General features: G+C 39.0%; 1 long non-coding RNA gene across 1 annotated transcript in view; it reads right to left on the bottom strand.

Annotated features, from left to right (window-relative positions):
• LOC126272367 (uncharacterized) overlaps positions 1-25,805 on the bottom strand; it is a 32,225-nt gene extending 6,420 nt beyond the window's left edge. The window contains exons 1-2 of the long non-coding RNA XR_007549218.1: positions 25,572-25,805; positions 3,684-3,851 (exon numbers count right to left, since the gene is read on the bottom strand). This is a non-coding gene — a long non-coding RNA (uncharacterized LOC126272367). The remainder of the gene's footprint in view (positions 1-3,683; positions 3,852-25,571) is intronic.
• Positions 25,806-26,201: the final 396 nt, after the last annotated feature.

Genomic DNA, 26,201 nt, shown 5'->3' with positions numbered 1-26,201 from the left:
CATTGTGCAATGTTGTGGGTGACAGTCATGATTCTGATGCTCAGTATTATGACAACAGAAAGGAGGAAGAACAGGAACTACAACACAAATGCCTGTTCCAATTCCAGGCAGGAGGCTTCTGTTCTGCAAATGGAAGTTAACTCAAAACCACATTCTCCTCCATTGGATTACACCTCAATTCAGATTAATGTCACTAACAATTCAATGTCGTAACATGCCCAAAATAGGAATTGAGGCAACAGTCACCATCATGATGAATCAAATAAAAGATGTGAACTCAAGAGAAGGAAAAGTTGAAAGGGGTTAGTGTCTTGAGTATGTCCATTCTGGTGTTGCCCTAGTTGTAGCAGAATAGAAAGACAACCAGAAAATAGTTTTAGCATCAACCTGTGCAGGAACAGAACCACCTACCAATTTAAAATGTGGTGCAAAAAAATCATTATTATGTAAAAACTGACTGTCCATATGTTGTAAAGTATTATAACTAACACATAGAAGAGTTTAATATATGATCAACAGATGGAGTGTCATAAAACATGGGCCAAAACAAGGAAATTAACTCTACAGTTAATAAGTCACTTACTGATGTATTGTCAGTATTTGGTTGCAGCACAGAGAAGACTGCAGAGAAAACAAAATTCCAAAAAGGAGTATCCTTTGCAGAAAAACAAAAAATAATTGCTTTCATTGTTAGAAAATAATTCCTGATGTGCAAGCCAGTTTTCAAAAGCATCACTGTACTATAGATCCCCTAGTAAGAATTTGTAGAAACAGTGTAAAAGCAATGAACATCACAGACTGTGTCTTAGCCCTTTATCTAGATATACAAAGAGCTTTTGATGGCACATGTAATTCTGGGCTATGCTGCAAGCTAATTGCTTTCTGCAGTGACCTCCAAATCATACAGGTACTCAGTTCTATACTGGACAACAGATCTACAAGTCACAGTGGACAGCAAACATACTGAAGCTGGAGTACAACAGTGTGCCATCTTACATCTCACTTCACTCACTGGAAAAAAATGCTTAGCATTATTTGCTGATGACACTGTCTATGGTGCTACAAAAAGACATGAGGAGACCTATAGTGCATGAACATGCACTATATCAACAAACTGGAAAAATGGCTGAACTTGTGACAAACACTCAAAAATGTAAACTCGTCATCTTCAGCCACAAAAATTTTGCAAGTAATAAAAGATAAACACTAAAAGATATGAAACTAAAACTATGGGGACAAGACAAAATGCCAAAACTGAATACCAACTATCTTGGACTAACTACAGATGTTCCAGAAGCCTGACATACACAGCATCATCACAAAAGCAAGAAAATGATTAGGACTCAGAAAATAATTAAAGAGTGCAGAGATGGAGTTCAAATGACACGCCGTATTGTCACAAGTGTATCTGGTTGCTGAGGCAGGAGCAGTGGTAGCACTGTGAAGCTTTTTCTGCCTTAATCTGCCTAACAAGCCTTCATCATGCTTCGACATTCTCGATGATGTATCATCACGCCACTCTGGTCTCATGCTAGCCCTTGCCTCCCATATGTTAGTGTCGATTCCAAAGCTGTCCATATCTCATTTACAGGGGTCCTTGAATCTTAATACAGGACGTCCTACAGGCCTTTTGGCTATAGAGATCTCTGCAAGCATCACCTCACATGGTAATCTGTCAGGATCCATACGGTGGACATGTCCCACGCAGCAGAGTTGTCTCTGCTTCAAGATAGCTGAAATACTGTTGCAGTTAGTTTTAGATTGCACTGCTTCATTGGTCACTCGGTCCTTCCATGTTACTCTGAGGATGGGTCTCAGGCACCGCATGTGGAAAGCATTAAGGCGACATTCTTGTTTGGCATAGGTAGTCTATGTTTCCGATGCATACAAAAGGATGCTGAGGATGCAAGTTTGATATACAAGAATTTTTGTGGTCAAAGAGAGTTTGTTGTTTTTCCAAACACGTTTAGAGAGCTTGTCAAAAGTTGTCGCAGCTCTTCCAATGCGAGCATCAATTTCCCTGTCAACAGACATGTTTGATTCTATAGTAGATCCGAGATAGCAGAGTTATCTACAACTTGCAGAGTAGTGCCATCTAGTGTGATATTTGGCTTTGTGTTAGGACCCTAAACCATAATTATGGTCTTACTGCTGTTTACACTCATCAATAATAGGTGGCATGCGTGACTAAATCTTGATACTAGCTCTTGCAGCTCTTCTGCGGAGTTCACAACAATTGAAGCATCATCAGCATACTGGAGTTCAAGAGCGACTATCCAAAAATTCCAAAAAGTGTAGGTGCCAACATATAACCTTGTCTTACGTCACAGTTCATACTGAATGGTTTAGATGTACTGCCATCAAAGATTACAGAGCCATGCATTTTGTCGTGAAAAGATCTTATTAAAGACAGCAAAGTTGGGGGACATCCAATTTTTTCCAATATGCTGTAGAGTCCCTCCCTACTGACGGTGTCAAAGGCTTAGTTGAGGTCATATAAAAGCCACATATAATGGCACTCTGTGTTCGCGGCACTTCACTTGTAGTTGGCACAAGGTGAATATCATGTTGCTTGTGGATTTGCCAGTTCAAAATCCACGCTGTGACTCAGGGTAGATCCGAGCAGCCAAAGTTTCCAGTCTCTTCAGGATTATCCTTGCATACGCCTTTCCAGCAACGCTCAAGAGAGATATTCCTCTATAGTTGTTACAATTACCTCTGTCACCTTTTGCCTTATAGATTGTTACTATATTTGCATCTCCCATGTCTTGAGGTACTGTGCCTTCTTCCCAGCACTGCAGTAGGATTTGATACAATATCAGCAAAACACAGTCAAGTTTGATGATTTCTGCTGGTAAGTTATCATGGCCTGTACTATTGCCTAGCTTTAGGCCTTTAAATGCGAGTTTTAATTCGTCAACAGTGGTAGGATCATCAAGCTCAGACATAACAGGGTACGTTGGTAAATGGAGTTCAAATGACACCTTACTACATACCTACATACATTTTTATTAGACCAATAGAATACAGTGAGCCTGTTTCGATTATCAACCAATAGCAAACAAAACAAATATTCAGCACTGAAAGAAGAATCTTAAGAATAGCTACAACATCCAAAACACAAACTCTCTCTCTCTCTCTCTCTCTCTCTCTCTGTGCCAAAAAAAAAAAAAAAAAAAAAAAAAAAAAAAAAAAAAAAAAAAAAAAAAAAACCAACATAAAACCATTGAAACAACGATTCATTAAACTTACAAGCAAAACTGAACAGTTTCTCCACCAACACACTAACAATGGAATTACTTAAGCAAAAGACTTACATTCAACTTATAAGATATCAGTACAGCTACCTGCCACTCATAATAGCACAGTGCATAAAGAGAACAGATGAAGATTACAATGCAAGAGAACTACAAACTGGACCAGTCAACAATAGTAACCATCTGCTATAAGAAAAACGAGGAAAACAAACTATGAATCAGCAATCAAGTCTAATATCCAGAACAGAAGTCCTGGGGAGCTTTCAGTGGGATTTTTCTCACTTTAATGCAAAAGATGGCATTATAATTAACTTCCTCAGTCCAAAACCAAATAAAAATGGAAGTAAATCAAAGCATAAAAAATAAAAAAAGAAACAAAATACTCAAATTGTTTTGTGTAAAATATCTTAGTCACGGGTGCCTTACCTTACGTCAAGTGACATCCACTAGCACGAAGATGCAGATGCTTTTCACTTTAATCACTATGCATAATCAGCTACTGTGGAAGAATTGCTCTACATCAAATATATTAATAATACATGTAAAAATCTCTCAATACTATGTATTCCTTTCAATAGCAGCAAAAAACATCTCCTGGAACAGACAGAAATACATTTATAAACAGAAAGACCTAAATGTATGCTAAGTGAAATGTTTCACCAGTCACAGCTAATCCTAATAATTTTGTAGCCCTGTTGTTACATCACCTATTTTTAGTAGTGCATGTGACACAACTCACTAATGGCATTTTCAGTGTTTTTATGTTAATTAAAAATAATTTTATTCATCCAGTGCATAATGTTTCACAACTCACAACTGGTTTGACCCTGTATCTAATCATGTTGAAACTTGGTAAAGCAGACAAGTATTGTGAAGTACATTGTGTCATATTATTTGACATTACATGATATATAATAATTTAATTCAAATAGTGAGAACATTGGGGGATTGTGGATCAAGTTCAAGTAATAGTTGAATCTCAAGGAAACATGTACTTAGCAGGAGAATCCAATACAGGATAATGACTTTATAGTATGTATAGCGGGTTTGAATGACATAGCTAAAAATGAAGCTGATACCTGCATTAAAACGCTACAGAACTTTCTAGAAGTGAATAAATCTAGGAACACAATAGTAGCCACTGTGCCTCATAGACATGACCTAATCTACAGATCGTGTGTTAATAAAGAAATTAGGAAAACTAACATCAAAATTAAGAAACTGTGTGCTGAATATGCAAAGTGTGATGTACTGGACGTAAGTAAACTACATCGAAACCTACACACCAATCACAGAATGCACCTTAATTACGACGGAAAAAGTGTTATGTGCGATCACATCAGTGAAATAATTGAAGAAAGACTATTACGAAATAGATCTGTCTATCAGCTTCCTGAAAGACTTACAGGGAAAAATGAGGAAAGCAAATTCGACAAGAACGAAGAAAGCAGGAAAGAGGAGACATCAGAAGATCCACAAAGGACTGCAGCAGTTACACCTGTAAGAGTTAATTTAAGATCAAGGTGGAATATACCCAAGAAGGAGGATTTTTTCTATCCCCCTCTGAGAAAAGAAAAAACTTAGCATCACCAAACAAGTTAAAGATAGCATCATCAAACAAGTTAAAGATACACCATAAAACTTGCAACGGACTCCATCAGCAAATTGTAGTAAATAAGGTAAAGTCTGAACCTCCTCACCAATGTGTAAAAAAATTAAACAAAAAAAATCTTGATCTAAAAGTATACATCCATAATGTACAAGGGCTCAAAACCAAACTTAATGAATTAGAAATTTTGTTATCAAGTGCAAGTGAACTGTCAGATACACAGATATTATGTATTAATGAACATTTCATGAGGTATTTTGAAATAGAAAGTGTTGTGATGCCAAATTTTAAACTCGTAGGTCACTTCTCAAGAACATCTTACAAAGGTGGAGGTAGTTGCATATTTGTAAAAGACAACATTACTGCTACACCTCTTGATATTTGCAATTCGTATAGTATTGAAAAAGATATAGAACTGTCAGGTATAGAGCTGACAGATCTAAATGTTTATATAATAGCACTTTACAGGTCACCCTCTGGTAACATAGGGACTTTCTACAAAAATCTAGCACCAGTAATAGAAAATCTAAGTAAAAGAAAATCATATAGTGTTCTAATATGTGGTGACTATAATATAGATTTTCTCTCAGAAAACTCTAGCCATCTAAGCATTAAAAATTTTATGAACAGCTACAACCTAGACCTAATGGTTAACACTCCAACCAGGATAACAAATCACAGTACCACTTGTCTGGAACAAGTAGCAAGCAATATAAATTGTACTGTATCCTCTGTCAAACTAGGATTTTCAGACCACAATGCATTAATTATGCAGGTCTGGTTGCAAAATAACAGTCACGAACACAATAAAATCACTGTACAGAGGAGAAACTTCAATAAAACCCACATGCATACTTTCCTCTTTGATATACAAAATGAAAACTGGCAAAATGTATATGAGGCTCAAACAGTAGACAGCAAATATGAAGCATTCTTGGATATTTTCTGTTATTATTTTAATTGCCACTTTCCCTTACAAACAAAATGTATCAACAAAGATAGGAAACTCTCCAGCTGGATCACCCCAGGAATCATTAGATCATCACAAAGAAAAAGAGAAGTTTTTTACATTAGCAAATCCAAACTAGGCAGTAGTGAAGCATTTAAGTCATACTTTACTCTATATAAAAAGATAATAAGGAACGAAGTAAATGCAGCCAAAAAGCTTCAGAATGATAAGTGCCTCAAATTGTCATCAAATAAGAGCAAAAGCATGTGGCAACTTATTAATATGAATACTAATAGAGGAAAACAACTACAAAGTGATATTAGCTTAAAAATAAATGGAAAATTAGTCTCCAGTGGGAAAGAAACAGCAGAGGAATTCAATAACTACTTTACAGAAACAGTAGAAAACCTGGCTAACCATCTTAAAAGTAGCTGTCCCTTACAACTAGAACCAAACTTATGCTCTGAGACTCTATTTTTTAGGCCTACATCTGAAACTGAAATAGAAAAGACACTTCACAGCAAAATTTAAAAAAAAAATCATCTGCTGGACAAGATCAAATTCCATGCTTCCTCCTTCACAATTGCAGTAACTTTATCAGTAAACCCCTAGCCCATATAATAAACTTCTCATTCCTGAATGGAGCATTTCCTGGTATGCTCAAAATTGCAAAAGTTATACCTGTCCACAAAAAAGGAAGCAAAGAGGATCCCAGTAATTATCGACCCATTGCACTGCTTTCAACTTTTAGTAAAGTATTTGAATATATAATGGCCACAAGAATCATGTCCTTTCTAGACAAAGAAAATATCCTGTCACCTGCTCAGTTCGGCTTCCAAAGTAAGAAAGCTACAACTGATGCAATACAAGAATTTCTAGATCATGCACTGGAGCTTGTGGACAAAAAATTCCCAGCCATTGGTGTCTTCCTAGATCTAACAAAGGCCTTCAACATGGTTAATCATAGTATACTTTTGCAAAAAATGCATTCCTATGGAATAAGAGGAAATGCCTATGACTGGTTTAAAAGCTATCTGGAAGATCGACAGCAGTATGTCGAATTAAATGAAACTAAGCTCTCAGGTACAGCTAGCACTGTACATTCCTCCATGCATACCATAAAGCAAGGCGTTCCCCAAGGCTCCGTCCTGGGCCCCTTGCTGTTCTTACTTTACATAAATGACCTTCCTCACAGCCTACCAAACACAAAAACCCTTTTGTTTGCTGATGACACCTCTATACTCATATCTGCACCTGAACAAATTCTCCAATCTCATATAGATAGGACCACAGATCAAATAAGTCGATGGCTTCAAAGTAACAGGCTGCTGCTAAATGCAAAAGAGACAATTGGAATAACCTTCCACACGGCCCAAAACAGAAATCCATTACTACCAACTATATCACTGGAAAAAAATAATGTTAAACTTGAAAATGAAATAAAATTTTTGGCCATCACTATTACTGAAACGCTCACATGGAAAAGGCACATTGAAGTTACCAGCACAAAACTTAGTAAAGTATGCTTCATGATTAGATCAATAAGGAATGTCACTAACACAAGTACCCTAACCACAATGTACTATGCACACTTTCACTCTGTACTTAGCTACGGAATCATCTTCTGGGGCCAAAATTCTGAATCAATTAAGATATTCAAACTGCAGAAGAAGATAGTCAGAACAATTATGTTCAAAAAACAAAGAGACACTTGTAAACCATTATTTAAGAAACTAAATATTTTGCCCCTCCCATGCCAATACATACTAGAATTATTATTCTTTACCAAAAAAAGTATCAACAAAATTAGCAAAAATATGGATTACCACAATTATGACACAAGATCAAAAACCTCTCTAAGCATACTTACCCACTCAACAAAACTGTACAGTGATGGTATCAAGTGTATGGGAATAAAATTATATAATCATCTTCCAACTTTTATACAAGAAATCCAAGAAATAAATAAATTCAAACAGACAGTGAAGTCTCTTTTAATAAAAGACTGCTTTTATACCATCCAGGGATATTTGGAATCAAAATTGTCTTAGTGCATGATAATGTATCAAAGCTGAATGTTGTTAAGTCAATTTTGTCACATCATGTAACAATTCTCTGTAAAGCTGTAACTTTAAGTAACATAATTTTGTAGGTAATGTAAAATAATCATTCTTCTGTGTTCTTGTTTACTGTTTTAGACTCCTGTAAACTGTATATTTGTATTGACTTATCCCATATCAGTTGTACAAGCCATTGTACTGATTTGATCTACGGGACAAATAATAAATAAATAAATAAATAAATAAAACTGTACTGCACTCTCTAAATATAGAACCAATACCAAAGGAAGAGAGAATTTGACTAGACAGCTATTAATTCCAAGTAAAGTATTTTCAGTGAATAGTATCATTTAAATAGATATTAGTTTCAATTGATGGATGAAGTTGAGTTATGCTACCACAATATGAAGTTTGTGTACCACAGTGAATTTCAATGAATAAAAAAAATAACTCAGAGAAAAAGCAAATGACAAGCAAGAGTAACAAGTTTCTTGAGAAAATGATTACTGATATGAAGATAAACTGTATAACACAGAATATCTTTCAGAAATATGTGGGTATCTGCACATTATCAGCTGAAACTTGAAGCTAAGATTCAACATTCACTAAGAATGTGGAAGCACATTAAGTGGAGGTCAGAAAATACTGCAAAGCTCCTCACATCATGCTATGTACATATCAACTCACTGGAGGATGTGGCAGTTTTCTTTCTTACAAGGTAGACTTTCACAGCAGGCGTTTACTTCAGTTAAATTTGCTGGACTGAGAGGCCGTGATCAATATATGGAATTATTACTTGATGTTTTGTCACCAGCTGTGGGAGCCATCTCTACTGGTTGCTCTTTCACTCCAAAAGATGTTTCAGAGACAGAAGTCAGGGGACACTTTCCTGTACTGACCACAGCCCCTCCGCTTGAAAGTTTTAATTGAACAAGTGTTCTTGATCTTCCAGTACTCCACACCCAGGTGAACCAACTGAGCTGTCTGGGGATTTTAGGCAAGTTAATTCATTCTCTCGATCTGAGCTTGAGAACACCTGTTTGCAGCACAGATTATTATTGAGTATGAAGAAACTCTATTCTGTCCCAGCTGCTCTGTATAGCAGCCCCTACACAGATAGCTGCATGTTCCTGATCCCATGTTGCAACCCTCATCATACACTATTGGCCATTAAAATTGCTACACCAAGAAGAAATGCAGATGGTAAACGGGTATTCATTGGACAAATATATTATACTAGAACTGACATGTGATAACATTTTCATGCAGTTTGGGTGCATAGATCCTGAGAAATCAGTACCCAGAACAACCACCTCTGACCGTAATAACGTCCTTGATATGCCTGGGCATTGAGTCAAACAGAGCTTGAATGGCTGCCCATGCAGCTTCAACACAATACCACAGTTCATCAAGAATAGTGACTGACGTATTGTGACGAGCCAGTTGCTCAGATCTGGTGAATGTGCTGGCTAGGGCAGCAGTCGAACATTTTCTGTACCCAGAAAGGCCTTTACAGGACCTGTAACATGTGGTCGTGCTTTATCCTGCTGAAATGTAGGGTTACACAGGGATCGAATGAAGGGTAGAACCACAGGTCATAACACATCTGAAATGTAAAGCCCACCGTTCAAAGTGCCGTCAATGCGAACAAGAGGTGACCAAGACGTGTAACCAATAGCACCCCATACCATCACGCCGGGTGATACACCAGTATGGTGATGCCGAATACATGCTACCAATGTGCGTTTACCATGATGTCGCCAAACACGAATGCGACCATCATGATGCTGTAAACAGAACCTGGATTCATCCAAAAAAATTACGTTTTGCCATTCGTGCACTCAGGTTCGTCGTTTAGTACACCATCGCAGGTGCTCCTGTCCGTGATGCAGGGTCAAGGGTCTCCAAGCTGATAGTCCATGCTGCTGCAAATGCCATCGAACTGTTCGAGCAGATGGTTGTTGTCTTGCAAACATACTCATCTGTTGATTCAGGGATCGATACGTGGCTGCACGATCCGTTACAATCATGCAGATAAGGTGCCTGTCATCCTGACTGCTAGTGATACGATGACGTTGGGATCCAGCACGGCGTTTTGTATTACCCTCCTGAACCCACCAGTTCCATATTCTGCTAACAGTCATTGGATCTTGACCAACGCGAGCAGCGGTGTCGTGTTACGATAAACCTCTATCGCGATAGGCTACAGTCCAACCTTTATCAAAGTCGGAAACATGATTATACGCATTTCTCCTCCTTACACGAGGCATCACAACAACGTTTCACCAGCAACGCCGGTCAACTGCTGTTTGTGTATGAGAAATCAGTTGGAAACTTCCCTCATGTCAGCACGTTGTAGGTGTCGCCACCTGCGCCAACCTTGTGTGAATGCTCTGGAAAGCTAATCATTAGCATATCACAGCACCTTCTTTCTGTCAGTTAAATTTCGCGTCTGTAGCACGTCATCTGCGTGGTGTAGCAGTTTTAATGGCCAGTAGTGTAATTCTGTAAAAGAAGATCGGGAGCGGCTAACCACGCCAGGCATACCAAAATTTTTTAAGGAGCTGCTGCTGTTGCATGGCTCCCTTTTATCCTGCTGCTTGCAACAGACAATTATAGCTTCTGAAAGGAATCGCGTTTCAACAGTTAAAATTGAATTCACACTTCCTGTAACAGAAAATAAAGATTAGAAATGGAGAAAGTATTGATCAAACCAGTGGTGTCATTTTAAGCACAATTTAAGAAATGTGTGCTCATTTTTTCTTATTCTTAAGCAAAATATTTTTTGGCTTTTTAAACAAAACAATATTTTTTCAGCATTTGCTGTTGACAAACTGTTTATTAAGTATTCACGATATACAATGGAACCTCGCATAGCGAGCATAATTCAATATATGATGCAACACAGCATTTTCGTTAAGTAAACTTGTAGCTTGTGTAACCACTGCTTTATTAGGGTGATGATTTTGAATGCATGATCCAACACATTTCCATACTTTCAGCTTTTCTCTTATTGTGCCAGAAGATTGCTGCTTTGCTGTTACCACCTTCTCCTATTCCTCTGAAGAACTCCTCTCCACATCTTCCAGCTGTGAAACATCATGCACTCCTTGAGCTCTTCATTGGTGATTTATTGGCTGTGATCTTTCACAAGGTTATTGATATCATTGTTATCAACTTCTAGTAGTATACTCTGGGCCAAAGACACAGTCTTGTTGACTACGGGCTCCACAGGCACCAATTCAGATGCATCAGAGTCACACTTGGCAATGCATTCTAGCCAAAGCTTCTTCCAAGCGGAAGTGAGAGCCCATTTGGTAACTCCTTCCCACGCCAAGTCAATCATTTTGATGCAGGCAATGATGTTGAAGTGATATTTCCAAACCCCTCTTAGACTGATGGTGGTAGCTTCAGTCAACTCAAAGCATTGCTCAAAGAGCGTTTTAGTGCAGAGCTTCTTGAACTTAGAAAGAATCTGCTGCTGCTGGTCCACAGGCTGGAATATCAGAGTGGTGTTGGGAAGCAGAAACTGGATCTTGATGAATAGAAACTCTTCAAGGAGGTGGTCTTGTAGACCTGGAAAATGGGCAGGAGTGTTGTCCATAACAAGCAAGACATGGAGTGGCAGAGTCATCTTGAGCAAATAGTTTTGATCCAATCACAAAAAAGATAACGCATCACCCAAGCCTTGTTGTTGGACCTCCACATCACATTTAACGGCTCTTCTGGACTTTACACTTCTTGATGCTTCATGGAGTTTCTGGATAGTGAACAAGCAACAGTTTAATTTTCAAATCGCCGCTTGCATTGTGGCAGAGTAACAGTTTGAGACGGTCTTTCATTGGTTTGTGATGGGGCAATGCTTTTTTCTTTGCTGCTATAAAGGCATGCTTCAGCATTTTTTCCAGCGTAGAACCATCTCATCATAATTAAAAACCTGTTAAGGTGGATAACCCTCAGAATCTACGAGCATCTTGAAGTTGCTCATGAAGATCTCTGCTGCCTCTGTGTCTGGCTGCTTCACAAGCCTCACAATGCTGTGGATGCCAGTTCTTCTCTTTAAACTTCCAGAACTGCCCACTGCTTCCCTTAAACAATTCTTCAGCTGCTAATGATCTTGGCGTCGTCTTAATGAGGTCAGCGAAAATCATTCTCGCCTTCTCACAAATGACATTCTTGTTAATAGTGTCACCTTGGAGTTGCTTTTCATTTATCCATATAAGGAACAAGCTTTTGACATCGTTCAGAATATGAAACCATTATTTAGATGCTCTTGTCACTGCCTTTGAAGCATCTATTCCCTTAAATATTGCCCTTGTTCTTGAGATACGGCAAATAACTGATACAGAACGATTGTATGTGCATACTAAATTAGCAACACTCACACCACGTTCGTATTTTTCAATAATTTTAAACTTCATTTTTATGGTCATTGCGCAAACTGCAAAGGGAGCCATCCAGCCAATTTCAAAGTGTGCGAACATTACCAGAAGCGACTAAAACCGTTCAGACCAGCCCACGAACAAAACATGACCCGGCAAAAATACACAACAATGGAACTACAGAAAAACCAGCAGAGGGATACAACTAGAATCACAGACAGAAGACAACAGACAGAAGCAAATGTCACCACCACAAGAGGTACGCAGACAACTGACCGCACATATGCCAATGTAACATCACCCACTCAGCAGCGCCCAGAACTCTGGTCCCAGGCACTCCATCACAACAACCACCAGCAGACCACAGACCCTCTGAACTAGGAGCAGCATTGGCTGAAATACTGTCCATACTGCAACTATTTAAAAAAAAAAAAACAATATCTCGTAGCAACAATCATAACAACGACCAACAAGCTCCGTACAGCACAAGACAAAAAAGCAAAGGCAGTAATCCCGGTGGAAGCAGTCATAATGCTCATGGAGTAAAAATGGTGGGTCACAGAAGACAAAAATGAAGCTTAACCACTTACGTCTGGAACGCAAATGGCATCAAACACAAAAAGGCCGAAACATAACCGTTCATTACCGACAAGGACATCGATAACACGTTAGCCACAGAAACTAGCCTGCAGCCATCAAATACCTTCCGATTCCGAAATATGACCTGCTACAGATCAGACCGACGAAACCAACGAGGTGGAGGCACTCAGATTATCTCCCAAATCTTTTATATAGATAAGGAACAGCAAAAGGCCTATAAAGCCCAGTCCACACGCAACGATCTGTCTGTGCAGACATCGGCGCAGATGTCTGTACATGCAAAAGATCGCTGCAAATGTGGTGTGTTCACACGACACAAACCCCAATCTACTACTCGCCCGCCATCTGTCGGTGTAGGAAAGAAATATTAGAGGCAAGCGACTACGCTTCCCGCAAACGTCAAAAATTTCAGTTATTTTGAAACATAGAAACGGAGGAAGTTCTTGTGTTGCAAAAAACATTCAGACCTACCGCAGGAAACAGCGAAAGCCCTCAATATGGTGTAGACAGTGGCTGCTAAAGCAAAAGCAGTTTTCTCACGTACATTTACTGCGTGAGTTGCAGGGCGAACCTGTTTTGTTTTACATTACCTCGTGTTCCATTTCCTGGCAGATTGACACCCCAATTTCATCTTCAATTGTGCTCCTGCTTGATTTTGGCGTTTCTTGATCACCAAGAAAGCCAAGCAGATCAAAATACCATAGCGTTGGCTGGTATACTTGATCTACTCTTACACCAGATCTAGACTTCTGAACTTTGGATGACTCTTTTCGATAAACAGTTCACTGACAGACTTAATTTACTTGACTTGCCTTCATGAACTCATCCTTCAGGACAGCGTAAATAGCTTCACATGTGTTGGGTATTATTTTACTCAACGCTTGTTTCGATATTGCAGTTGAAAATTCCAAATCCTTGTAGCTCCTTCCTGTTGCTAGTCTTAATGTTACCGCCAGCCGTTCATGAGGGGAAATTGCCCTTCTCATACAAGTATTTTTTTCTCATAATATGAGAGGTCACAAGCTTTAAGAGATAATTATAAGTTTCGACATCCATCCGCAAATAATTTCGCCTGTTCGCAACGATTTTTTTTATTACCGTTTCTCTGTTTGCCGAGGCGTCAACTGCCCGCAATTTTTCATTTAGAGCATTGTCTTTTCGTCTCGGTCACTATATTCTTTACTTTTAATCTTCCACAAACATGGGTGGTTTCTATATATTTCAATGAATTCACTAACAAACTCTCGAGAACACTGACGAGTATCAGCCATTTTAATGCCCTGTGCGCACAAATACAAACACTAGACTGAGTGAACAGCTGTTTCGCGACAGATTTGCGGCGATCTCCTGTCCACACGCTCCAAATTGTCTGCGCAGATGTGGTTTGAACCCACAGATTTAAGAGGTTTCGCTCAAACCTCGAACTCCAACTTCCAGGTTTGCACACACCTCAGGTTAGTGCAAATCTTCTGTCCACGCGCAACGATCTGTCTGCGCAGATGTGATGTGCGCAGCCATTTGCGCAGACAGATCGTTGCGTGTGGACGGGCCTTAACACTACCTTGGGAACGCCAGAAATCACTTCTGTTTTACTCGATGACTTTCTGTCGCTTACTATGAACTGTGACCCCCCTGACAGTCTTGGGGTATGGATCTTTCGTCTAGCGAATGGTTGTAGATGATTGTCAAGTATGCAGATAATGCATCAGCACACTCTGAAAGGAACCTAATTGGTATACAATCTGAACCATAAGACTTGCTTTTATTAAGTGATTTAAGTTGCTTCACTACTCCGAGGATATTTACTTCTACGTTACTCTAGTTGGCAGCTGTTCTTGATTCGAATTCTGGAATATTTACTTCGTCTTCTTTTGTGAAGGCATTTCGGAAGGTTGCGTTTAGTAACTCTACTTTGGCAGCACTGTCTTCGATGGCACATCTATTGCTATTGCGCAGAGAAGGCATTGATTGTTTCTTTCCGCTAACATACTTCACATACTACCAAAATTTCTTTGGGTTTTCAGCCAGGTTCCGGGACAAAGTTTCGATATGGAAACTGTTATAAGCATCACACATTGAAGTCCAATCTAAATTTCGAGCTTCTGTAAAAGATCGCCAATCTGGGGGATTTTGCGTCTGTTAAAATTTGGCATGTTTGTTTCGTTGTTTCTGCAACATTGTTCTGACTCGTTTTGTGTACCAAGGTGGTCATCTCCGGCGGTTGTTAATTTATTTGGTATAAATCTCTCAATTGCTGCCTCTACTGTTTCTGTGAATTCAAGCCACATTTGCTCTACACTTATATCATTAATTTTGAAGGAATGGAAATTGTTTCTCAGGAAGGCTTCCAGTGAATTTTTTCTGCTTTTTGAATAGGTATATTTTTCTTTAATTTTTGGAGGATTTGGGGGTTACAATATTCAGTCTCGCTATGTTCACTAATCCCTGTATTAGACGAGAAACCGAAGCACTCAGGAACACAGTACCAGTCACACCAGCAGAACGAGCCACACCCTGTGAAGTGAGAAAAGAGATATGTAAGAGAAGTGGCAAAACAGCACCAGACCTCAACAAAGTCATGCACATACACCTTAAAAACCTCTCCAGGAAGCCCCTCGCCCTCCTGAACAGAATAATAAACCGATGTCTGCAACTAAACTACTTCCCCACAACATGGAAGAAAGTGGATCTTATCAAAATCGCGAAGGCAGGCGAAAACCCCAGCCCACCAGCCAACAATCGACCAATAAGCCTCTTACATACCATGGAGAAAATCCTAGAGAGGGCATACTAAGCTGTATACAAAAAGCTCTTACTGAAGAAAACACCATGTGCGTAGACAGTTTGGCTTACAAAGGAAAGTCTCTGCTGAGCTCCAAGTGCTTTGGATAACAGAGCACATCTCTCATAACATGAACTACGAAATTTCAACAGCTGCCATGTTCCTTGACTGGGAAAAGGTGTTTGATAAGGTGTGGCATCAGAATATGATATGGCAACTCCTGAGACAGACAACCGTCCAAACCATTTACGTCAAGATCATAGACACCTTCTTGTACAACAGACACTGTGTGGTCGAAATTGACGGAAAATACTCGTCCATATGGCCACTAAGTGCAGTGATACCTCTGGGGTCAGTTCTATCACCAACGATATTTAACATCTACACCAATGATATTCCTCTGATTCCTCTAAGCCAGGAGTGAACATTGCCCAGTTCGCCGAGGACATGGCCTTTTTTACAAGTGGAAAACGTCATTTCACCAACATCAAAAAGCTACAGTGGAAAGCGTCCCTAGTGGAATTATGGTGCCGCCAAAATAAACTGCAGGGAAATCGGCTGCAGTCTACTTCACGAGGAAAAGACATGTCCTTGTGGAAAACCTAAGACTAAACGCGCAGGAGCTACCCTGGAGTGATCAAATGAAGTACTTGGGCATCACATTGGACAAGAAGCTGCTCTGCCACCAGCACATCAAGGAAAAGAAACAGAAAGCTCAAAAGCTAGCTAAGGCCCTCATCCCCATATTCAAAAATAGAAACCTCAAACAAGAAATGAAGTGTATACAAAACTACAGTCCTGCCTATGATGACATATGGCTGCACCTCATGGTTGACCGCAAGCAGAACCAAAAGACACCAGTTGCAGATCGCCCAAAACAAAGTGCTGTACTGGATCCTAGGCATCGCACCATGGGCATGCATCAGGGACCTCCATAAGGTCATGGAGATGGACATGCTAGAGGAAACAATTAGAAAACTAGCAACATGGATCTACAACAAATTAGATGTCATAACAGACAACTGCAAACAGCTGACTAATGTAGGCACCAGCAAACCAAAGCACTGCCACAAACAACACGTACAACATAGCATAATCAAAGAGCCATCGGACTGAAGTAGCACCAAGTAGATCAGATTAAACATATAAAGCCATAGATAGCTTAGATTATTACCCATTTCTGTAAATCACCCGGTAGAAAGCTCATAGTTCAATAGGATAAGTACCAGGACTCTAATAATACTTACTAAAATAAATTACGACTCGAATTTTGACATTCCAAACTAGGAAAACAGGAAAAAACAAGGTACGACAACCCAGTGGCGAAACACCAGGAAAAACTAAGAAGACAACGAGAACATCTAACAACCTAACTCTGAGGAAGAAGAGCAAACCACCATCCAAGAAGGCGGGCTGGCAGACGGAAGTCTGATAACAATAACATTCCTGCACGCAAAGCTAAATAAAGAGTGCCACTACAGTACAACCATCAAACACACACAAAAGTACACAACGAATCAGCAAAGCCGATGGGCCTTTCTTCAACAACTGACACAAAAAAATAATAAAAAAATAAATAAATAAAAAAGGGTTGCATTGGAGTTCTACTAGAAGCTTCAAGACTACCGACCTAAACAGAGGCGTCAAAGCTCATTACTTTGCTTGTACATTCTATGTAGCTCAAACCTGGAATTGTTATACTGAAGAAACTCGGTTATTTCGTCTGTCGCCCTTTACTTGCGACACATCTCTGCAATACTGAAAATTAAGTAATGCCATTTACTTTTTTGTAATAAAACTTATCAACACGATTTGCTTGAATTGTTGTCTAGCGAACTGAGAAAGCAGTTCTCCTAGACACCCACCTTTGATGACTAGGCAGGATTTAACACATATGTCACTGCCAACAATGGTACATGTTCATATTGTTGAACGTTCCCCCACCGTGTATGAATGGCTGGTGACAAGACAATGAATCATTATCACTCGTTAAGCGAAACATTGCTCATTAAGAGACTCATTTTCTTACAATTTGTTTTACTCATTATGATAATTGTGCATTACGAGAGATGTGCGCTAAGTGAGGTTCCTGTGTATAATGAAAATTTTGAGGGCTCTGTTCACAAGTTAAACAAAACAAGAAGCTCCAAAATTGCAGACAGTATGTTGTATCTTTGTGCTCCAACACACATAGTTCCATTGATGAGCTCAGAGGAATAACACACTTTACATTAATCCATATACAAACAATATTGCTTATAAGAAAGGTAACTGAACAATTCTATCCCATAACACAGCAGATATATAGTTATTAGCATGTTTTATAATCATGGAAATCTGTGCTTCATTTCAGATGGAAGAAAGACACTCTAATATGCCTAAGATTAACATGGACGTCAAGATGGGAAAAAAAGATTAGCTAGATAGTGAAACTGCTATCAGGTCCATCCAAGAGAGAAAGATAACTACTAGTGACGTATCAAGACACTTTAACTACAAGAAGCCTATTCTGATTTTCCATCTCAAGAAATTGAAACACCTGGGCTATCAGGTGAATTTATATTCTTCTCTGCTGTTTGGCAGCATCAGCTAGTACACAGTACAGCCCCACAGGGTCAAGTAATGTGCTTGGTTAAAAGCCTATAAAGGCCAGTTCTGAAATCATGGGTGCAACTCAGATTACTAACAAAAATGGAAGGAAACAGCGAGCAAGAAATATCTGTTAAACCTAACACTATCAGGTGCCCTAACATAAAGCTCAGGAAACAAGTTTGGCTCGGGATACAGCAGTCGGCAAAAAAATATTCTAGCTGTCTCTATTCATCCAGCCCATGACATTATATGGTGTACCATACACCGGGCCACTTGCTTCCACAGCATGGACTACATATCTAAGATTTCTTACAAGAACTGATATGTGGTCAACACCATGAACTAAAAAAGTCTGCATATTGTTGAAAATAGTTGCAGCATAATGAATATTTTACCATCTTTTTGGTGTAATACATAAGAATATCTGATCAACCCTGAATTTTAGCCTAAGTAATATTGTATAGTACATCAGTGTTGCAAGAATTTGTAAAAAAAAACTGTTAAAACAAAATTAAGAAGAATTATATTCCCATGTGGGATTGTTGGATCCCCATTTGATGCCTTCCCGGGTGGTGGTTAGGGAAAAGCCCTTCATAGATGATTGGTACTGGGGAAATAAAACACCCAAGGTGGACCAAATAGCAGATAGGAGAGAGCAGCTATAAAGGCAGGTCAAGGTCGAATGTGCAGAAGCATCTGGAAATGTACCACGTGAATCACAGCCAATCGCACATCACTGACATTCTTGTCTTCGTTCTGTGTGGGCGATGCTTTATTCTTAAGGTTACTGTTCATTTCAGTCTTAGTGTACCATGCCAAGTGATTATTTTGCCCTCATTGTGTTCAGTATTAGTGATGATAAGCAGTTTTTTATCTGGGAATCCTGTACACTTGGTTTGCTAGACAATCAAACACTAATGAGTTTTATTACAAACAAGACAATTACAATACTTAACTCTGATAGATGTGTTGCGAGCAAAAGGCAACATACAAAATAAACAGTCTTCTTCAGAATAGGCAAAACATAAGTGTGTGCTATGCAAAGAGTTCTAATGAAGTGGCTAACGTTGAAGCTGCTATCGAGGCGGTCTCCCACCAGTCTGGAACAGAACTTATGTTGTCTTTATGTAGGGGCCGCTGCAGTCGCATTGTCGTCCTGGAGGGAGGTCAGTCAGCATGCCATTGGCTAAGTTTTGCTCATAGCCTTTCCTTCCCTGTTGTTCCAGACAGACATGCCATAAAAGCAATCATGCTAAGTGTTGTACAAACAAGTAAAAGGAATATTGATCCATGTGTGTCAGTGCTTTAAAAGACCGTCTATACTGAATCCACACTGACACAAGGAACACGCTGTGCCACTGCCATATGCTGGGAGCAAACAGCTGAAGCCTGTGGTATTGGTTTGAAGACCATTTAGAGAATATCCAGTGATGCTAAGGCACATATGCAAGTGTGGAACTCAACTGTTTTCAAGTCGCATGCAACACAACCACGAAAAGGAAGTTGGTGAGCTGGATGTTTTCACAGAAAACGTTTTTCTGTGCATAATATTCAGCAAGTATGCTAAAGGTGAATATGTAACAAACCCCTTAGAAGTAGCCAACGCAATTAACATTTTTTTTTACAGATATTGCTGTTAGTATGCTACAATCAAACTTATATAAGAGCACCCACTTAAACGAATATCAAATAAGTGCTTGTAGAAGATCAAAGTACATCATTTCCATTTCCCAAGATCTAGTAGCTAAAGAAATGAAAGGACTAAACAATTGATTGTGTACCTGGAACAATATTAAAGAAGTGTGCGTCAAACCTAATTGAAATACTGACACATTTATGTAATAGATCACTTCAGGTAGACACTTTTCCTGATTTATTGAAAACATGAAAAGTTATTCTGGTATATAAAAAAAGTGAGAAAGATAACATAAATAACTACAGAGCCATCAAAATTTCCTCGTGCATCTCAAAAGTATTAGAAAAAGCTATATATGACAAACTTATGAAATTTATAAGTAAAAACAACGTCCTGTGTAATGAACAACGCGTTTTTAAGAACCTAATGTATAAGCTATAATCAGGTTAATGTAAACTACTTCAACAGCTTATTACAGAAAGAAAAATGGCCAAAACTGTACAAAATGAACGATATAAGTGAAAAATTCAACACCTTCATTTGTACATTAACACAGTTCTTTCAAATTGGATTCAGAAATAAGAGGTCAAGAACAACTACTATTTATGAGTGCATCAATTCCATCCTAAACCTGATGGACAAAAAACAGGAATCAAAACGAGTATTTATTGACCTGTCAAAAGCTTTTGACATGGTGGATCATAAAATTCTGCTATCAAAGCTTGAAAGACATGGTATTCGAGGTCTGTCCAACAACTGGATCTTTTCCTTCATTACTAATAGTAAGCAGACAGTGTGCATGAAGCACACAAATGTCAAACTAAAAACTGTATCCGATCATTCATCTGACTATGAACAAATTAAATGCAGTGCACCCCAAGGATCTGTATTGGAACCCTTTTTTTTCTTCCGTACACAAATGATCTAAACTTAAATGTTGATACACATAAAACAGTCATATTTGCAGATGACACCCAAATGCTACTAAAAGGAGACAGCAATGAACCGTTACAGCAGTCAGCGAACATAGTCACAAAACAATTTAGCAGCTGGGCACAGAATAATCATCTTATAATAAACAATAAAAAGCCATTGCACTAAAATTCTGCAATGCTCCTAACAACCACATGTTTATTCCATTGGTCTCTATCAATGCCTGAAACAAAATTTTAAGATCTTTAGCTGTCATATTTGCAGATCACACCCAAATGCTACTAAAAGGAGACAGCAATGAACAGTTACAGTAGTCAGCGAACATAGTCACAAAACATTTCAGCAGTTGGGCACAGAATAATCATCTTATAATAAACAATAAAAAAACCATTGCGCTAAAATTCTGCAATGCTCGTAACAACCACATGTTTATTCCATTGGTCTCTGTCAATGCATGAAACGAAATTTTAAGATCTTTAGCTGCAGAGCAACGAAAAATGGTATAAACATATTGAATATTCAATGCAGAACTGTGCAATACATGTTGCCTTCTTTTCTCACTAAAATCATGCTGTAGTGAGAAAGCAGTAATGAGTGCATACCATACCTACTTTCATTTTCTTCTTAGATATGGAGTCACTCTCCGGGGAAACTAAAACAGCTAATAGCACTTTTAAACTACAAACAAGGGCCATTAGAATCTTGTCTGGGTGCAAACCTGGAGACACTTGTAAACTCCTCTTCAAGAAACCTGGTATCCCTCCATTAGTATGTGTATATATTATGGATACTCTTTTATTTTCTAAAATAAATGTAATAGGTAAGGGCTGCAGACTCCAAAAAGACAGTGATATACATGATCACTTCACCATTGTGTTGTTGTGGTCTTCAGTCCTGAGACTGGTTTGATGCAGCTCTCCATGCTAATCTATCCTGTGCAAGCTCCTTCATCTCCCAGTACCTACTGCAACCTACATCCTTCTGAATCTGCTTCGTGTATTCATCTCTTGGTCTCTCTCTACGATTTTTACCCTCCACACCGCCCTCCAATACGAAACTGGTGATCCCTCGATGTCTCAGAACATGTCCTACCAACCGATCCATTCTTCTAGTGAAGTTGTGCCACAAACTTCTCTTCTCCTCAATCCTACTCAATCCTCCTCTTTAGTTATGTGATCTACCCACCTAATCTTCAACATTCTTCTGTAGCACCACATTTCGAAAGCTTCTATTCTCTTCTTGTCCAAACTATTTATTGTCCATGTTTCATTGCCATACATGGCTACACTCCATATAAATACTTTCAGAAACGACTTCCTGACACTTAAATCTATGCTCGATGTTAATAAATTTCTCTTCTTCAGAAAAGCTTTCCTTGGCATTGCCAGTGTACATTTTATATTCTCTTTACTTCGACCATCATCAGTTATTTTGCTCCCCAAATAGCAAAACTCCTTTACTACTTTAAGTGCCTCATTTCCTAATCTAATACCCTCAGCATCACCCGACTTTATTCGACTACATTTCATTACCCTCGTTTTGCTTTTATTGATGTTCATCTTATATCCTCCTTTCAAGACACTATCCATTCCATTCAACTGCTCTTCTAAGTCCTTTGCTGTCTCTGACAGAATTACAATGTCATCGGCGAACCTCAAAGTTTTTATTTCTTCTCCATGTATTTTAATTCCTACTCCAAATTTTTCTTTTGTTTCCATCACTGCTTGCTCAATATACAAATTGAATAACATCGGGGAGAGGCTACAACCCTGTCTCACACCCTTCCTAACCACAGCTTCTCTTTCATCTACCTCGACCCTTATAACTGCCATCTGGTTTCTGTACAAATTGTAAATAGCGTTTCGCTCTCTGTATTTTACCCCTGCCACATTCAGAATTTGAAAGAGAGTATTTCACTCAACATTGTCAAAAGCTTTCTCTAAGTCTACAAATGCTAGAAACGTAGGTTTGCCTTTCCTTAATCTTCCTTCTAAGATAAGTCGTAAGGTCAGTATTGCCTCATGTGTTCCAACATTTCTACGGAATCCAAACTGATCTTCCCCAAGGTCGGCTTCTACCAGTTTTTCCATTCATCTGTAAATAATTCACGTTAGTATTTTGCAGCTGTGCCTTATTAAACTGATAGTTCAGTGATTTTCACATCTGTCAACACCTGCTTTCTTTGGGATTGGAATTATTATATTCTTCTTGAATTCTGAGAGTATTTCGCCTGTCTCGTACATCTTGCTCACCAGATGGTATAGTTTTGTCAGGACTGGCTCTCCCAAGGCCGTCAGTAGTTCTAATGGAATGTTGTCTACTCCCGGGGCCTTGTTTTGGCGCAGGTCTTTCAGTGCTCTGTCAAATTCTTCATGCAGTATCGTATCCCCCATTTCATCTTCATCTACATCCTCTTCCATTTCCATAATATTGTCCTCAAGTACATCGCCCTTGTATAGACCCTCTCTATACTCCTTCCACCTTTCTGCTTTCCCTTCTTTGCTTAGAACTGGGTTTCGTTCTGAGCTCTTGATATTCATACAAGTGGCTCTCTTTTCTCAAAAGGTCTCTTTAATTTTCCTGTAGTCTGTATCTATCTTACCCCTAGTGAGATAAGCCTCTACATCCTTACATTTGTCCTCTAGCCATGCCTGTATTCAGTATTTCTTCTGTTACCCAAGGATTTTACTAGTCCTCGTCTTTTTACCTACTTGGTCCTCTGCTGCCTTCACTATTTCATTCCTCAAAGCTACCCATTCCTCATCTACTTTTTTTCTTTCCCCCATTCTTATCAATTGTTCCCTTATGCTCTCCCTGAAACTCTGTACAACCTCTGGTTTAGACAATGTATGCAGGTCCCATCTACTTAAATTCCCACCTGTTTGTAATTTCTTGAGTTTTAATCTAAAGTTCATAACCAATAGATTGTGGTCAGAGTCCACATCAGCTTCTGGAAATGTCTTACAATTTAGATCCTGGTTCCTAAATCTCTGTCTTACCATTATATAATCTATCTGATACCTTTTAGTATCTCCAGGATTCTTCCATGTATATAACCTTCTTTTACGATTCTTGAACCAAGTGTCAGCTATGATTAAGTTATGCACTGTGCAAAATTCTATCAGATGGCTTCCTCTTTCATTTCTTAGCCCCGATCCATATTCATCTACTATGTTTCCTTCTGTCCCTTTCCCTACTGTCGAATTCCAGTCACCCATGACTATTAAATTTTCGTCTCCTTTCACTACCTGAATAATTTCTTTTATCTCATCATACATTTCTTCAATTTCTTCATCATCTGCAGAGCTAGTTGGCATATAAACTTGTACCACTGTAGTAGTCATGGGCTTTGTGTCTATCTTGGCCACTATAATACGTTCACTATGCTGTTTGTAGTAGCTTACCCGTACTCCTATTTTTTTATTCATTATTAAACCTACTCCTGCATTACCCCTATTTGATTTGGTATTTATAACCCTGTATTCAACCGACCAGAAGTCTTGCTCCTCCTCCCACCGCTCTTCACTAATTCCCACTATATGTAACTTTAACCTATCCATTTCCCTTTTTAAATTTTCTAACCTACCTGCCCAATTAAGGGATCTGACAATTCACGCTTCGATCCGTAGAATGCCAGTTTTCTTTCTCCTGATAACGACGTCCTCTTGAGTAGTCCCTGCCTGGAGATCCGAATGGGGGACTATTTTACCTTCGGAATATTAAACCATACAGTAAACTGCATGCCCTCGGGAAAAATTATGGCTGTAGTTTCCCCTTGCTTTCAGCCGTTGGCAGTACCACAACAGCAAGGTCGTTTTGGTTAGTGTTACAAGGACAGATCAGTCAGTCATCCAGACTGTTGCCCCCTGCAACTATTGAAAAGGCTGCTGCCCCTCTTCAGGAACCACACGTTCATCTGGCCTCTCAACAGGTACACCTCCATTGTGGTTGCACCTACGGTACGGCCATCTGTATCGTTGAGGCATGCAAGCATCCCCACCAACGGCAAGATCCGTGGTTCATGGGGGGAGGCACTTCACCATACAAAACAGAAAGTTACATATAACTCAAATCAGCACAGTTTATGTGCTAAAAAAGTACTTTTCACGTGGGAGTTGAGCTTTACAACAAACTTCCTGAAAACGTAAAAGCTATACTGTGGTCGGTACCTTTGGAAAATGGCTAAAGTCATATTAACAGCATCACTGCTTTTACTCCATTGAAGAATATTTAAATTCATGAAATGTGTCATATAAATACTTATGTATAAATTGTATTATTATAACCTTAGATAAATATGCCTAGAAATGACTTTCAGCTGTGTGCTTATTACTTGACTTGTCGAATATCTTCTGAATAAGCTCTTTGTACACAACAGGACCAATAAATAGAATTAAAAAACAATTGATACCATATATCCCTGTGTGTTCAGTTATTCTCACAGATAACATGAACATCTATTCAGTGCAAATGTACGTAAGTACAACTATAAATTCCAAAAAGGTGGACATTGTTGCATGGTTTCATTTAATGGAATACCTTATGGTTTGCCACATACCAGAGCAGAATTGCTGGTTCTTGTCAATGGTCACAAGCCTGCATATAGAACTTATGAGATAGATGAAACTGCAAAACAGTATGGACAGTGCATTGTTAGATTACCCCCATACTATTGCCATTACCATCCAATTGAGCTGGTATTGACTCAATTAAAAGCATATATAATGGAAAAGTACAATAAATTTAAAATTACAGATGTCAAGGAACTTACACATGAGGCAACAGACAGCATCTCAGTACCTGCAAGATGATGGTTATGACAGAGAAACTGGCAGCGATATGATTGTTGAACTTTTCATTATAAAGCTTGCTGAATGTGAGTCATCTAGTTGCGTGTTCTTGTTCCAAAGAATGCACTTCACTAGGGAACAATATGCATGCTGGTTCATTGCCAACTATCACACAGCATTAACTGACAGAAGAATATTGGCTGTGTCGCAACAAATTGTCCATCTCTCTCTGTGCTGAATGTGCACTGCACCTACCTTCATAACTGCTTCCTGTCTAACACAGGATTAAACCAATTAGCATCTGTTCTGACATTCAGCAGCTAGTGGCCAGCACCTGTTCATTAAACTGGTGCAGCTGCTACAAATATGTCCTGATGGCAGCCGTTAAATCCTTAACTGGTGGTATCTTGAACAGAGAGCATCACAATCACTTTCATTTTCAAATAATTATGATGGATCAACAGGAAAGATATCTACTACCCCAGCTCCCAGAAAATGTGCTGAATACTCCTTGTCAGCAGGTTCTCAAAACCTCATCAGAAAAACGATAATGGCATATTTGCTTCAAATACACTGGTCATACTACACAAACTTTAACACTTAGTGGATAC

This window comes from Schistocerca gregaria, chromosome 5 (assembly GCF_023897955.1).
Source record: "Schistocerca gregaria isolate iqSchGreg1 chromosome 5, iqSchGreg1.2, whole genome shotgun sequence".
In the NCBI taxonomy this organism is placed as follows: Eukaryota; Metazoa; Arthropoda; class Insecta; order Orthoptera; family Acrididae; genus Schistocerca; species Schistocerca gregaria.
The sequence above is the reverse complement of the archived record's forward strand: the minus strand, read 5'-3'. Positions and strand labels throughout refer to the sequence as shown.